We start from the raw sequence: 17,195 nt of genomic DNA on the forward strand, positions 1-17,195 counted from the left end.
TAAAAATAGTCCCTGTACAACACTGGTTTACACCATGAAAAGACAACATTTAAAGCTAAGAATAATGGGTATTATCAGGACCTCTGTAGCAGAAGAATTGATGCTTTTGAATTGTGGTGCTGGAGGAGGCTCTTGAGAGTCCCTTGGACTGCAAGGAGAACAAACCTGTCCGTTCTGAAGGAAATCAAACCTGAGTGCTCCCTGGAAGGACAGATCCTGAAGCTGAGGCTCCAGTACTTTGGCCATCTCATGAGAAGAGAAGACTCCCTGGAAAAGACCCTGATGTTGGGAAAGTGTGATGGCAAGAGGAGGAGAAGGGGATGACCGAGGACGAGATGGCTGGACAGGGTCACTGAAGCGACCAACATGAATTTGACACAACTCTGGGAGGCAGCGGAAGACAAGAAGGCCTAGCGTGCTCTGGTCCATAGGGTCACGAAGAGTCAGACACGACTTAAGGACTAAACAACAACAATGAGTATTACTACTATTAAACGCTAATTGTGATGAACACAGGCTTCTGGTTTTTCCTTAGATGTCCATAAGGTTCAGGGATGAAAAGTATTAAAATGATAATTTTGTCACCTAGCCCCGAGGGTAAGGGTAGCACAACTGAGGAATTCTAGTTGTATTGTGTATGTACTGTACACACATGCTAGTTACGTTGTTAGTATTTTTCTTTAATAAAAAAATAAAGGTCTGTAAGGTTCTGCAGGGCTCTTGCGGAGATGACCTGACCCAAACAACATTGCCAACATTTTCCGATGTGCTGGGAGTGGGTCCCACCCCAGGGCAGAAAGACAGGCACACCCAAAAGATGCTCAAAGCAATGGGACTCAATGGGAGTATGCCTTGGCTCCAACTTTTGGTATCTTGGTGCAGTCTCCTTCATGCTATGGCTTGGACGTGGTTAGTTCTATCCATCATGTGTGTGTGTGTGTATGTGTGTGTGTGTCTATGTGTTTAAAAGGAGTGAAAATCTTTTTGGTTGACTCAAGGCCTCTCTCCATTGATCAGACAACCACTTACCTTCCGTCCATTCATCAATATAACTGCTATAACCTGCCAGCGATGGGAAGCATTTCGGAGAGCTCGCTTCCCGTCTTCTTCAAGCAAGAGAATGCTCCTCTCCAAGTGAACACTTCCTGTGATCCTTGGACGGTCGGCTTGGTAAATTCCAGAACGTGGCAACCCAGCTCAGCGGCGGAGATTGGACTTTGCAATGTAGAGCAGCCCAGCTTTGATCTGGCTGGGAGGAACCTGGGAGTTTTAATCCAAGAATAACAATCCCCGTCTCTTGCTCAAAGGCCAGAACCGGGAAGGTGTGTTCTGGGACTGCGGCTTCCAGTCAGAGTTGGCCACATGGGGCTAGATGAATGGGCCGTTTGACTTGTCTTGAAGCTTTCTGTTTTCTGGTTTCCGTGCCAACGAGCTTCCAAAAGCATTTGGTTCACTCACAGTATTGAGAAGTTTCAGAAAGCTGAATTCGCTCGAGACGTGGCTCTTTTCTTTTTTTGCTTTGGCTTTTTAACTCAGGCACGGATTTTTATCATTACCATATTTGGAGGCAGAATTTTTTCCCCCAGATCAGACTGGCTACAAATTTCCTTTTCTTTTCCTCCCTTGGCAAGACATCCCTCTGCAAATCATTTGAGTTTCCTTCTTTCAGGGATGGGGGCAAGTCTTTGGATCCGAGTCCCAACTCCAAAGGGGTTTGAATCCCTATTAAAAACTAGATTTCCCCCTCCCCGAAAAATGGGACTGGGTGAACAGGTTCTGAACTGTCAGTCACGTCCGAGTCATTGGGGGTTAAAAAAAACCAAGTCAAGTCTGAATCAAGTCACCCATGCAACTTGTCCGACTTGACAGCAAGACTTGACAACTCAAGTCTCCTTCCTTCCTTCCTTCCTTCCTTCCTTCCTTCCTTCCTTCCTTCCTTCCTTCCTTCCTTCCTTCCTTCCTTCCTTCCTTCCTTCCTTCCTTCCTTCCTTCCTTCCTTCCTTCCTTCCTTCCTTCCAGAAAAACCTGGATAATAACCTGGCAGATATGCTTTGATTGTATTCCTGCACTGAGCAGGGGGTTGGACTTGATGGCCTTGTAGGTCCCTTCCAACTTCGCGTTTCTATGATTCCTTCCTTCCTTCCTTCCTTCCTTCCTTCCTTCCTTCCTTCCTTCCTTCCTTCCTTCCTTCCTTCCTTCCTTCCTTCCTTCCTTCCTTCCTTCCTTTTCTCTCATTTTTTTCTTTCTGTTCAAAGCCTTCTTTGAAAGCTGAGGTCACATTTTTAAGGGAGGTTGTGGGTTTTAGAGGCTGTAAGCTTGCCCCCCCCCCACTGCTGCATCCTCCCTTGTCCCTTGTCCATTGCCATTCTAGTTCCTTACTCAGGCACACCACAGCCATTTCTACCAACGGGTTGACACACCAGGGCCTGGCAGAGGGGCAGTTCTACTTTCCAGGAGGCAATGAGACCTCTAGCATATATCTGCACTCTGCCACTGTACTGCAGGTCGATGCCCCTTCAGCTGTCAGCACGCCATCCTGGAGCATCCTTAGATTTGCAGTCTACTGCCCAGGGAAATATACGAGGCCCTCATGAAACCACAACCACACGGGATCCGATAGGAAGGAGCCACAGCCGTTCAGATGACTTCCTACTGAGAGTAAATGTGCTTAAGAATCCCTTCAGAATTTATGCACTGATCTATGTTGAACCAGTTTTGACTAAAACGTGGAGAGAACACATATCCTCTGTTAGTAGGTATCCTTCAGTCTCGAGACTAGGTTAACGTGCTTTGTATGGAGGTCTTGGAACAGTGTCTAGTGTGGGTGAGAAGGCCAATTCGAGAGTGACCATCCCTTCCACACTGAAGACAAATCCAATCTGTCCCCTGTCCAGCTCCCCGATTCGGGACTGCCTTGGCCTCGGCCTGCTGGACAAGGGTCTCTTCAAATTGGGAGAGGCCGTGATGCACCGCCTGCCTCCAGGCTGAATGCTCAGAGACCAGGGTTTCCCATCTGTTGAGGTCCATTCCTAAGGCCTTCTTCAGGTCCCGCTTATATCACAGCTGTGGTCTCCCTCTGGGGCGATTTCCCTGCACTCATTCTCCATCCAGGAGATCTTTTGGAATCTGACAGTCAGCCATTCTCACAACATGTCCGAGCCAACGTAGACGTCGCTGTTTCAGTAAAGTATACATGCTAAAAATTCCAGCTCATTCTAGGACTACTCTCTTTGGAACTTTGTCCTGCCAGGTGATACCAAAAATGCATTGGAGGCAACACATATGGACCGTGTCCAGCTTCCTCTCCTGCTGTGCACAACGGGTCCGGGACTCACTGCAGTACAGGAGTGTGCTCAGGACACAGTCTCTTTAGCCTTGAGAAAACAAGACAGAGGGGAGATAAGAAAAGCACTTTTCAAATACAGTGGTGCCTCGCATAGTTCCGGATTAACCTTCGCTATGCTGAAGCATCGCTGAACGGGGCAGCGATTTCCATTGGAACGCATTAAACATCGTTTAATGCGTTCCAAATAGGCCAAATACTCACCGTTCAGCGAAGCTTCAGGATGGCCGGCAGCCATTTTCGCGCCCTCGCCTCGCTTAACGAGGGCGCGAAAACGCTGCGCGTGGCCCTTTTGGGCCATTTCCCGGCTTCCGGCAGCCATTTTGGCCACCGAACAGCTGATCGTCGGGGTTCGTTTTGCGAAGATCGGTAAGCGAAACGCTTACCGGTCTTCACAAAGCGAATTTTTCCCCATTAAAAAAACGTTGAGCGATCGCATTAGCGATCCGAAAAAACGGATCGTTATGCGATTTCATCGTTATACGGTGCGCTCGTTAAGCGAGGCACCACTGTACTTGAAAGTCTGTCCTATAGAGGAGGGGCGGGATCTGTTCTCAGTCATACCAGAGTGCAAGAAACATCATAAGGGCCTCAAGCTACAGGAAGCCAGATTTAGGCTGAATATTTGGGGGGGGGAAACTTCTTAACTGTTAGAGCAGTACGACAATGGAACCCATGACCTCAGGGGGAGGTGATGAGCGCCTCCAACGCTAGAGAGCTTCAAGGAGAAATTGGACACCCATCCGTCATATTTGCTATCCCCTGGATTCCTTGACTTAAGCTGGGAGTTGGACTGGATGGCCTTAGAGGCCCTTTCCAACTCCACTATTCTATAATTCTCTGGAGGGGTGCCCATCTCAATATGCCGTCTTCGTGTGCTGTTAAGGGTGATATTTTTTTCACCCTTCTAGTAACAAACCCAGCTCAAGGTTCTTAAACAAATCCCCCCCCCCCCAATGCTGAATGTTTTATTGCATCACAAACCGGCTCCGTTTGCTTCTTTCTTACGTTCTAGCATGGATTATAAAACCCAGGGTGGGCGTCCGGGGTGAGCAAACATCTCCCATATACAAAGAGGCTGGTTTCCCCTTATCCCCGGCTGTTTTCTTTAGAGATTATCCGCTGAAATTTCTTCATCTGTGATTCAGGCATTTTTGTCCAGAGAACAAAAGGTTTCCTCAGTGGTGTGGCTGGTTGCATAAAAAAAATCCTTTCTGTAAAAGGGCACGCGTACATCTCGGTTTTCACTGTCGGGGTAAGGTTTCATTGCGCTCCTTTCTGGGAACCGGGCCCTCGTCTCAGCCCAGGTAGGACTGGCCCGGTGCCTTCTGGAGGAAGAGAGAGTCACCGAGGGTGGGATATAATGTGCATGATGTGAAGGCATTTTTAAGCTTCTCCATCAGATGCATAGGGTAATTATTTAGGAGACAGGAGTTAGCATTTCTAGATGCGGTACCTAAAGGATCTCTTATCTTTTATGCACCATAGGCAGGCTTTGGAGTTACAGAAACAGGGCGAATGAACGCTGCCCTTATTCTGTAAAAGCCCTGTCCTTGAATTAGCTGATAGAGAAGAAGAGCTGCTTGTTCTGGGAACCAGTTAGGTATTATCCGCAATATTCCACCGGATACGGGTGGCTGGGGGGTGCCTGTGCTTTTACCCACAATTTGTAGGCTTCTCAGCAGCATCTCCTCGGCTATGCCATAGGATCAGCATCTAGGACCAGACCGACCTCCAGCCGTACCCACTGTGGTTCTTTGGCTCTTACGTTCTCCCAGCTATCCCTGAAACCCAAACCATTTGGTTCCCCCCCCCCCCTTTTGACTTGGTCTGACTGCAAATTAGGCCTTTGGGCCGGTTCTAGCTCTACCGGGGCTTCTCAGAAGCCTGCAGTGGCGGTTTTACAGCTGAAACTCAGGAAGGATCACAGGGGGAAAGAAGACAAGATGGAAGACGCTGATGACACTTTTATGGCATAGGGAGTAAAGGCTTCCTCGCCCGAATGCAGCACCCTCCTCTTTGCCACAAGCTCTGGGGGGGGGCATTTATTGCAGGCAGCACTGGCAACGCTGGCAAGACATCTCACCCACCCCCCCAGGAAGGAGTCATCCTGCATCACCGCTCTCGGCAGAGCAAGCTGCATAACCAACACCTCCTTGGCACTTCAGGACCCTGTCGAGATTCTGGGCCTGTTTTGCCGTCTTGCCCCTGGGGTGCGAGTTACGAGAAAGTGACGAGCGATCAAACGCTCGGGTGCCTGCAGTGTACCCGGAGAGCCGGCTCTTCTCTGTAATCTTCCCAAGAGAGTTTGCTTGTTTTTCACTAAGGCTGAAGGCAGACAGACAGACCTTGAGGAGGGGATGGAGAGGGACTCGGACGCAAGCCAATTTCTGTCCTGCAAAAGCCTGCCGGTGCACGGCAAGAGAGTTCAAACTCCTTCCAACACACTGGGGAACATGTGTCTGTTTTCACTCTTCTGTTACATAACCGTGAATTGCAACTGGAGCTACCTAAGTAGTTCCCAATTGGATTTCTTCCAGACCAGATTCCAGGGATCTGGTTAACGTTATTTAAAAGACGCAGGCCTCCGCCGCCGCCCCCCTTTGCTCCCATCTTTCAATCAAACCTAGGTTTCAGAAATAAATCAGAGACATGTCACAGCGCCCTCAGTAACCTCGTTCCTCTGGCTCGGAGCGGAGGACAGAATGTCCTGCTTCTCTGCACTCGGGAAGCCAACTACTAGGGAGTCCATTCTGTTGCCGAGTTTTGAATTTTTGATTAAATTCCTCTAGCTGTGCAGCAGAAATAGAAGGATTCACAGGGCAGAATAGCTTCAAGTTCCCCCCCAATTAGCTCCCCCTTTTCTCATCAACTGGCACTTACAGTCTCAATAGCTCCCTCTAAGACATTAGCAGGAGAAAGGCATTAGTAGGAGAAAGAATAAAGGTTTCATTACTTACAGTTGTGAATAAATAAATAAATCAAACAGCAACCTGACAAACATCACAGCTTTCAGCAACAGACCTTCAACTCTAAAGAAGAAAACACTGAGGTGAGAAGCAGGGGTCTCTTTAAAAACAGAGATAGGGAAGGAACAACTGCTTAGCACAGGATAAATGGACAGTCACTCCAACCCAGAAAGGTCCCTCCCAGACAAATCTGCTAAAGACAGCATGCAAGGTTGCAAAGACTCGAAAACATTTAAGCTCATAATCGTTGATCCGCTAACTGGAGGCCACGGCTCTGTAGAGTTTCAGCTTCAAGTCTTTTTTGGCCCTACCTAAAGACCTCAATGGAACCCGAGTCCTTCAGCTTGCAACGCAGATCCTCCAGCTATTTCGGGTCCTCCCTCGAGCTACATTGCAGGCCAGAGGTCCATCCAGCCAAGCATCGTAAACTCCAACATCTCTCCAGGATCTTAGGAGCAAACTTTTCCAGACTGAACCTTCAGCTTAGAGTCCAAAGCCCAGCCTCCGTCCCTGGGCTACCTCCCTTCCACAGAAGAAAACGGCAGATGGATCTGGCCATTTTTCTCTGAGCCTTCTCCTTCTGAGACTGCTTTTCCTCTTGCTCTTTTGGCGTCCTTCCACTTGGCCCTGGGCACCGGCTAGCCGTACAATCTCTTCACACCTGCAGCAGCGTGGATGGCCCATGGATTTCTGGACAGGGAAGAGCCAGAGAAGGAAGGGTGGAAGCTCCCTTAAACCAGCCTGGCTTAACATCCAAGAGGAGGCTTTGCGCCTGCTGTCTGGACATGGAGAGAAAAATGCTTTCCATGGGTTCTCGGACTCCCAGAAGAGTCCTCCCATTCAGTCCGAGGACAAGACAGCCAACCTGCCTTCCCCTTCTTTGTGCTTGTTCAGTTTGTGCCACTCAGCGCAACACACACACCGGGCACAAAGAGCCAGCCAGACTGATCAGTTAACAAAGCTGCTGTTTGGGAAGTTTCTGTTCCATTTTATTCCGCTCATCTCTCCACATGGCGCCTCTCTCTCTCTCTCTCTCTCTCTCTCTCTCTCTCTCTCTCTCTGCTTATCTTCTAGCAAAGCTCAAAAAGTATTTCCTTGGTTCTGTTATCAGTTGTGTCATATTTGCTGATAATACTTGGTTCACAATACCTTTCCGGTCTCATCACTTCAGGTCACGTTCGCACAAACTGGAGGATGACAGTTTATCTCCGAGAGATCTCAATATTAGCTCTCTGTCTTCTTTGCACACATTTTCCTATTAGGCTCCCTTGCCGGTTGAAAGAAAAATATCCGCCAGCTTGATTTAGAAACAGCTTGGGATTCTGAACGATCTTGGAGAGTTTTCAGGGGGAAAAAACTGTTTGTTTTCTGACAATTCACTCCTAGCTCATAAAGTTGGCCTACGCTCACTCACGATGTGGCTTACAAGATGTCCTTTTATCCCTTGGGAGTAACCAAAACAAACCTCATGCGGAACTTTGTTCTTATCTATCCCTCTATTTTTTTAACGTCAACGTCTTGTTCTTCATTCATAATTTTCCATCTATTGCTTTAATGGTTTCGTATCCTTGCTGGCCGATCTAGAGATCAGGTCTTGGATAATTGCCTTGAAGAGAGAAAGATTTTTTTAAAAAAACATACCTATTGGCAGCATCAGCCATGGCAAAGGCGGGCTTAAAAACCTAGCTTCCTCATTTTGCAACCAAAACAAAGCCATTGCGGAAGAAGGGAGGATTTTGTTATTTCTCAAATTCCTACTTTTCTGTTCTGGGAGTTCTGCCTGACACCTAAATTGGTTTGTTTGTTTAAAATATTTTTAACTAACGAACCTTATAAGGTGGTTGTGAAGAACTGTTTCCAGTCTGTGGCCGCGTTCAAATGTGCCAGCCCCAGAATGGCTGATCTGTGGAACTCTGGTTCACATACTTTTGCAGGGTGAGGATGAGATGAGTCAAGATTAGAGATGGGAACAAATTAAAAGATGAATCACCGAATTCATTCAAAAATTGCAAATTTGTCGATTCGTTTTCAGATGACTCAATGCCCCGAAGAATTTGAATCAATGAATTTTTAGCGATTTTTAAAAAATTTCTCCATTCACTTGGCTATAAAATGGCCTCCAGGATACGTAGATACACCAAAATTGCATGGAGGCTTCCTCTGATCCAGTGGTGTCGAACTGTGGCCCTCCAGATGTTCTTGGCCTTCAACTCCCAGAAATCCTGGCCAGCAGAGGTGGTGGTGAAGGCTTCTGGGAGTTGAAGTCCAAGAACATCTGGAGGGCCACAGTTCGACACCACTGCTCTGATCCTTCTCTAAAGGTAAAAGGTAAAGGTTCCCCTTGACAATTTTTGTCCAGTCGTGTTCGACTCTAGGGGGCAGTGCTCATCCCGGTTTCCAAGCCATATAGCCAGCGTTTTTGTCCGAAGACAATCTTCCATGGTCACATGGCCAGTGCGACTTAGACACGGAACGCCGTGACCTTCCCACCGAGGTGGTCCCTATTTATCTACTTGCATTTGCATGCTTTCGAATTGCTAGGTTGGTGGGAGCTGGGACAAGCGACGGGAGCTCACTCCATCCCGTGGATTCAATCTTACGACTGCTGGTCTTCTGACAAGCCTTCTCTACAAGCCTTCAAAGTCTGGTGAAGATGTGGCTTCAGATATCTGAGTTATAAATCCACAAATAACCCCTCCCCAGGAAAGTTCCCCCCCCCCAAGCACCTAGAGACACCAAAATCATAAAGAAGCTTCCCATGACTCTCCTCTCCAGTCCCCCCCCCCCCATTTTGGTGAAGATTGTGTTTTCCCAAGCAAGCTACTAAAGGGCACTTTTTTGGGAGGAGACTCACCTTGTGGGTGTATAACGTGGATGTCTGAAACCTGAACTTCACCAGACCCCCAGGGCTCATAGAAGAAAGTCAGGGGAAGCTTCCCTCAGAATACAGTGTCTCTAGCTGCTTGAGAGGCTGGTTATTTTATAGAGTTTTAAAATAAAAATATGAATTGACAGATTGATTTGTTGATTTATCGTGGAAAAAATTGTAAATTTGTAATTTGTGATTTGTCAGCCTTGGCAAATGAGAAATCAAAATGAACCACCATTTTTTCTGATTCATGCCCACCTCTAGTCAAGATCTATCTCTTCCCAGTGGCCAACCAGAAACCTCAATCGGAAGGCCATGAGAAGGCCAGAGGAGGCACATGGAAGTGAAAAACAATTAGACCACAGCCAGACAGCAACATCCATGTACCTGTTTGGGTTCATTGTCAGGAACGGGTGCGTCGGAGGATGACTGAGGTCCATGTCTTAATACCTGGCCTTGTCTTTTCCCCATCCTGTTCAGATATCAAGTTAGAGTAGACTGGTGATAAGAGCGATTGAAGGAATCACACATGTGGTTCCCTTAACATTGAGTCCCGTCATGTCCGATTCTAGGGTGCGGTGCTCATCCCCTTCTCCAAGCCGTAGAGCCAGCGTTTGTCTGAAGACAGTTTCCGTAGTCACATGGCCAGCGCGACTAGACATGGAACACCATGACCTTCGCACCGAGGTGGTCCCTATTTATCAACTCACATTTTTTACATGCTTTTGAATGGCTAGGTTAGCAGGAGCTGGGACAAGCGATGGAGCTCCCTCCGCCGCGTGGATTCGATCTTACGATGGCTGGTCTTCCGACCTTGCAGCACAGAGGCTTCTGCGGTTTAACCCGCATTGCCACCACCTCCTCACACCCCCCCCCCCCAGTCTAAACAGTAAGGTCCTGCCGTGAAAGACCTGTCATATAAAAAAGGCAAATCCTTTGGACCAAAAATGGCACACAACAAGATGCCCAAAATTGCCCGAATCTGATCTCCAGCAAATAAAGTCTGGTTCAGAGAATGCCATCTCCTCGAAGATCTTCCTGGGTGTCTTCAGTGACATTCCTACGCTCCCATCGACACCAAAACATTCATTATCCTACGTAAAAGAAATAATAATCATACCCTGCCTTAGCATATCATTAAGCGACATCCTAAACCCAGCTTTGCCGCTCGCATTCCCTTCATTCCTCAACAAAGGAGGGAAGAATCTCTCGCAGACAGAAAGGAAGACAATAAAGGTGTGCTCCTCCCCCCCCCATGGAAAAATATCTGCAAATCAGATTAGGTAGAATTTGGGGTGGGAACGAACTTCGCCAAGAGGACACAATGGACTTATAAAAGAGTACAACATAAGCTCAGCTTTCACTAAGCTCATACACTAAATCTGGGCAAAGCTCCAATTCCTGATTTGATCTCAAGGTCTCGAACAAGGTAGCACCAGCAGGTTCGTTTCTGAGGTGTATTAAATGTACACATCGATTCAGGGGCAGATTCTGCCTCAGCCTGCAAAGTTTTGTTTCTAAAAGCAAACTTCAGAGGTACGAAAGGTTGACCCTAGCTTTCTGAAATTTGGTAGGTTCACTCCCCATGTTGGGGTCTATCGTACGGCTGGAGTTCGTGTACATTAGAGCAAAAACGGCAGCAATAAAAAGGTATCGCCTTTTTGGTTTTCCGGGGCATTTTCACAAATTTGTCTGTTTTCTACATTTGTATACCACCTGACTTAGTGATCTGCATTGCTCTGGGCTGTATTAAACAGCTTAAACCCAGCCCCAGATCCGCATGGCAAGCTCAAATCAAGAGCAACAAAACAAGCCGTTTAAAAGTTGAAATGGAAAAACCTATACGCTACCCCACAAAATTGTAAAGATGGCGGAAAGGATGAATGAAAAGGCTTCCATGTAAAACTTTGTCTCAGGCATCCTTTTGGATGTAGCCAAGGAAGAATTGATGCTTTTGAACTGTGGTGCTGGAGGAGACTCTTGAGAGTCCCCTGGACTGCAAGGAGAACAAACCTATCCATTCAGAAGGAAATCAACCCTGAGTGCTCACTGGAAGGACAGATCCTGAAGCTGAGGCTCCAATACTTTGGCCATCTCATGAGAAGAGAAGACTCCCTGGAAAAGACCCTGACGTTGGGAAAGAGTGAAGGCAAGAGGAGAGAAGGGGACGACAGAGGACGAGGCGGTTGGACAGGGTCATCAAAGTGACCAACATGAATCTGACCCAACTCTGGCAGGCAGTGGAAGACAGGAGGGCCTGGCGTGCTCTGGTCCATGGGGTCACGAAGAGTTGGACACGACTGAATGACTAAACAACAAAGGAAGGGACTTGACCGATCTCAGGAGGAAGCCGGTTCCACAATGAAGGGGCCACAAACGAGAAGGATCCATTTCTGGAAAAGCCCTTCTGAGGCTCCCTAGTTCTACTCCATGTCAACTCCTCTTAGACAAAGTGAAAGATTCACTGGGATTCATCCTGGGGAAAGGAGGCCCTCTTGTCACTCAACTGAATTTTTAAAGGATTATTTAGTCAGAACATAGAGGTCAGGTGCTGAGCATGTGAGTAAGGAAGGGGGAATAAAGCCCTCTGGGCACTGGGTGACGATCCGGCAAATAAAAGCAACCGTAAGTGAAAATTTAACAACCGTTTGATCACACCCAATTTTTCTCTTTTGCCAAGCTGTCCTTCACAGAATGGGTTGCACAACCACCGCAATTCATCATGGGAAGAAAAGTCTTCTGAAAAGTCACACTTACATAAGGATTCCTTGGTGATTGCCAAAGCAAATGGATTTGGACTTATATCGTCACGGTCTAGAAAATCCTTTTAGGGTGACTGTTGCGGAGGGACATAAACGTAAATAAAGGACTGGTTTCCTCCATGTAGGTCTGCTGGCAGCCATTGACTTAAGTCAGGAAGAAAAGGAGAGACAGGAAGGTCCCCAGGGTTAGACTGCAGTCCTGCAGCCAAGCCTCTTCTCACAACCTGAATTTCACCCCAATGAGCTCAGGAAGCTGGCTCCAGGATGACTCAGCCTTCCATCCTTCCAAGATCAGTAAAACGAGTACCCAGCTCATGGGGAGGGGGGGAAGCAAAGTGTTCCTTGCATAATTTATGTTGTAAACTGCCCAGCGAGTGCTCTAGCATGATGCGGTAGTATAGAAGTCGAAACAACCACCACCCCAAAGAAAGAGGAAGGAAGGAAGGAAGTGCCTGAGAGGAGCAGTCTGCACATAGAATTAGAAAAGATTTTTTTTAAAGGGGTGGAGGGAATTATACTCATGTTCACCTCCCCCCCCCTTTTCAGGTTGTAATTGCAAGTTTTAGTGCTCAGTTTCAACACTGATGCCTCAGCAGAATTCCACAGAGCAGCTGTTGGTTTTGCAGTCCACTCTTGGTTTGCCTGTGTTTCCAAACCCTGCAACCTCATTCCATGTCATGGTTCTCCGCTACTGCTCTAGAAAACAATGGAGTTGTGATCCATTTGGAATTGCAGGCACCCAAATTCCCAGATAGTCCAAGATTTTTTTTTTAAGGCAGCTAGTGAAATTGATCCATGTCACTAAATCAAGAACTGGTCTTTTGTAAAGCTAACAGCTCTTAATTGCCCATTCGAGATCAAACTACCCTTAGGACAGGATTGCAGCTAAGCTCGGAGAGGACAGGAAATCTGGGAAGGGGTGCTTTGATGAGGTTGTGGTCCCTGCTCATCAGAAGGTCATGGGGTTTTGAGCCTTTGAGCCACGACCTGACTACACCATGGCTATAGGGAAAGCGTTCTTCACCTCCTTATATGCTTTCTGCATCTGGTGAAGACAGCAGAAGGGTGGAATACATAACGGAGAGTTTTTCGCCCTTTAAAAAACCCCTTTGGATGAATCTAAAATGAAACCCACTCTTCTGTCAAATCTGCATGGGCAGGTCTCTAGTTTGGATCGGGAGAGCCGGACGGAAAGGTGGCTGTGGCCTTCCCGGCACTCAATCTAGCTCCACTACTGGGGTTAGGCTTCTACTTGGGGGGAGTGGAAGTTTGTGTGTGTGTGTGTGTGTGTGTGTGTGTGTGTGTGTGTGTGTGTGTGTGTGTGTGTGTGTGTGTGTGTGTGTGTGTGTGTGTGTGTGTGTGTGAGAGACTTTAAACACAAGAAGTGGAACAGACCAGCCTCATTCAGAAATAAAATACAAAAATAAGAGGACGCTGCTACGATCGTAAGATGGGGATTTAAAAAAAAAGAGGCCATAACATTTTCCCCACATTTTTGAAGCATAATATTCTATATCATTTTCTCCAAACTGCACGTGCCATCCGTGAAATCCTGATATATTTCTCCCCCCCCCCACGTGGGTCATGATTGGAAGGCTACTAGTAAATATCTTTTTCTGATTCATCAAGGCCATTCTCATATTCTTAGAAGCCAGGGTGGGGGGGAATCTGCGCATCCCTGAACGCCTGGCTCGCACATCCTCCAGCATGAGTCACCGAATCAGTGCAACATCCTCTCTCTCCCTCCCCCCCCGCGCATGCATGCACCGACGCCACTAGAACTCTTACAGCAAGTATGTGGTTCACAGGGTGCAACTCTGTTTGCTTGAAAAGAAATATCATAATAACCATGATTTACAGGAAAGCCTCTGGAAGGAAAGTGAGTTGGGAAAAGAAAGAAAAAACAACAACAACGGAGAGGAAGGGAGCGAAAGTGACGATGAAGGAAAGGAACAGCAGAACCCCAAGGGGCAAGGACTGCGGTTGAGAGAAACCGGTGAAGTCTTTTCATTTCATTTTCATTTTTTTAAAGTCCGGCACCCCTTCTAAACACGTTGCTGCCGGGGGCAAATATCACACTTGTCTGGACTCATTAGGGAACGTTCCGCTTTCACGTAGTTGAAGACAAAGCCTGCGGTCACCGGAGGGATCTTGGACTGGAGAGTCAGGCCAAGACGTGGGTTGCTTTGCAAATGACCGGCAAGATGGGTCTTCCCCTAGGGCTGAGGTGGGGATGCTGGGCTTTTGTCCTTTCCCGCCAGCAGCCGTCTGGCGCCTCCAGGCGTGTGAGCTGTCCCTTCCTCTCCACAAGGCGCCCGTGTGACCTTCCACCTCTCTGGAAGGCCCATCGGGTCAGCTGAGCCGGAGATGAGGACCATGGGGTGGAAAGGAAGATGGCAACAGGGTGGCAAAGCTGGAAGCGAGAAACACGTCCTGGACTGTTGCACACCATTTCATAGAACCTCAGGCCAAAATCCTGTTGGGTTCTTACACTAATGGAGGGCAATGGGCATGAAACGTTTGTTCGGGAATTACTGCAAGTTCAGAAGTCAATGTAAGTGTTTGCCATTGTTCACCTGCTGGTGAGATGGATGATTAAGTGGCACAGGTAGAAGGTGGTCCTTTAATATTTTAGAGTAAGGATCCTTCCTGTTTTAGTCTATAAGCTGACCCTGTTTTCATGACAGTTGCCTTGATGTGTTTATGTGTGTGTGTGAGTGTGTGTGTGTGAGAGAGACACACACAGAGAGAGGAGTTCTGCTAGTGGTGATAGTTTCCAGCAGTGTTTCCCAACCTCTGGCCCCCAGATGTTCTTGGACTACAACTCCCAGAAGCCTCCACCACGTGTTGTGCTGGCCAGGATTTCTGGGAGTTGCAGTCCAAGAACATCTGGGGGAGCCAAGGCTGGGAAACTCTAGGTCTAGACGTTATCACCGACAAAAGTAACTTCTCCAAATTCAGCTTAGCACGTGGGCCTTTGCAGTTTGCATTTCCCTTTTCCGCAAGGTGTGCAAAACCAGTTGCACAGAATACCTGTCCTGCCCTCACCTATGAAACCTTATTAGGTGCTGCGCACACTCGGCGGCTTGATAAATGGCAAGGTTCTATTCATGCTCACCATCATTTCTTCCATTATGAACGCCAGCCCTTCTTTTCGTGATGCACCGAATTCATAAAAGAGCACTCTTCTGGCGCATTTAGTGGTAGCCGGCAGGCGCATGATTGCAAAAATAGCAAGTATTTTTTGTCAGTCACTCCTTGGTTTTTCAAAGTACTTAAAATAATTGCACCTGACCAAAGAGGCAAGGAGGAGGGAAAAACACCCTACAGAGATATAATTTTCCATGATAGCACACTGGAAAGAGGTGGGGGGACACAAGCGGTACCCATCCTTTGTGCGCTCTCTTGTCCTCCCCTTTATGTGACCTTATCATGACTCATGACGAGAGATGCTGATTACCTGGCATAGCGGTGGTGCCGAAGGGTATGAACAACCCTGGTAGCATGATATGACCTTGCTGAACAGCCGCTTGAGAAAGCGCTGACCTTCCTGTGACATTCTTCGCCTCCAGTGCAAGAACGAGACACGGCATGCTTTCCCTTTAATTAAGGCTTCCCTCGTTCTTCGCACCAAACACTTCGAAGCGAAAATGAGGATCTTTGGGGGCCGTCTGATCTGTGCATTTCATCTATGTTGTTCCGCCTGGAGGCAGGCGGTGCATCGCGGCCTCTCCCAATTTGAAGAGACCCTTGTCCAGCAGGCCAAGGCAAAGAGGCCGTCCCGAAACCAGCAAAATCGGGGAGCTGGACAGGGGACAGATTGTATTTGTCTTCAGGGTGGAAGGGATGGCCACTCTCGAATTGGCCTCCTCAGCCACACTAGACGTTGTACCAAGTCCTCCATACAGAGCACGTTACCATAGTCTCTCGAGACAGAAGGATGCCTACACCAGCAGGAAAATCTTCCGTGGTTTGCAGGCAAAGAAAACCCATCAAAAAGTGGCAGGGCCTTCTATCCCTCATGCTGGAGGAAAACCATGGTATTAACTTCCTGACTAGAAGGAATGCACGGGGGTCAGAAAAGTCTGTCTCTCTTTTTTAGATTACTGCACCCTGAATGTTCAAACTATCTGCTAAAAGTGAGAAAAAAGAGAGAGAACATCCCGAAGCTGTGAGAAACTGAGGGCAGATCCTGCCTCAGGATTCAACCTGTTGCACACAAACGCTTTCCTCCTCCGTGTCTCTAATATCAGATTGTTTGTTGCTGAGACCTATAATTTTATTGTCAAACTATTGGGAATGGTGTTGTCAACCCCGGGCGCTCGAGCTCTCCTTGACCGCCTCCTTCTCCCAAGCAGGGCTCTCTAAAAAAAAATGTATAGCCTGAGGCTGGCCATTTCCCCTGCATTTCACTCCAAGCAAGTGTCGGTGGTAGGACGTGGCGTCGAGATGTTTCGGTGGCAATGGATGCATGGAATCTGCAGTGGTTCCCTGGAGAGATGTCACGTCCCACCTCTTGGCCTGAAGCAGGATGGGCTGTGCTTAAAGCTTCTCGAGCGGTTGTCTGGCAAGTTTATTAATACTCCACCCTAGAAAGGCAATTAAGAACACTTTGCCATTTATCTATCCCTTAAAGGGCTTTCCACAAAAATGGCTGACTGCAAAAGGGCAGCAAAAGGGCAAAATGGGGCCTTTGGTGAGGATTTTTTTTTCACATTTAGGAGGAAATTCTCTTGCTTAGCATACTAAGTCACAACTGGAGTGGGTAAGTCAGCTCTTCCATCAGTTTCATCTGCTCAGTGGGGCCTCCTCTACGGATGTTGGCAAGTCTTTGGGTCTCTGAATCCCAAATCCGACTCCAAGTCCTTGGTACCAAGTCTCAAATCCTCCGTCCCAAGCCCTAAGCCTGTTGTTGTTGTTGTTTAGTCATTAATTCATGTCCGACTCTTCGTGACCCCCATGGACCAGAGCACGCCAGGCCCTCCTGTCTTCCACTGCCTCCCAGAGTTTGGTCAAAGTCATGTTGGTCGCTTCGATGACCCTGTCCAACCATCTTGTCCTCTGTCGTCCCCTTCTCCTCTTGCCTTCACACTTTCCCAACATCAGGGTCTTTTCCAGGGAGTCTTCTCTTTTCACGAGATGGCCAAAGGATTGAAGCCTCAGCTTCAGGATCTGTCCTCCCAATGATCACTCAGGGTCTGAGACCCTATTAAAAACAAACTTTCTCCTCCAGAAAAATCATCCCAGAGTGC

Source organism: Pogona vitticeps, chromosome 3, assembly GCF_051106095.1.
Source record: "Pogona vitticeps strain Pit_001003342236 chromosome 3, PviZW2.1, whole genome shotgun sequence".
Lineage (NCBI taxonomy): Eukaryota > Metazoa > Chordata > Lepidosauria > Squamata > Agamidae > Pogona > Pogona vitticeps.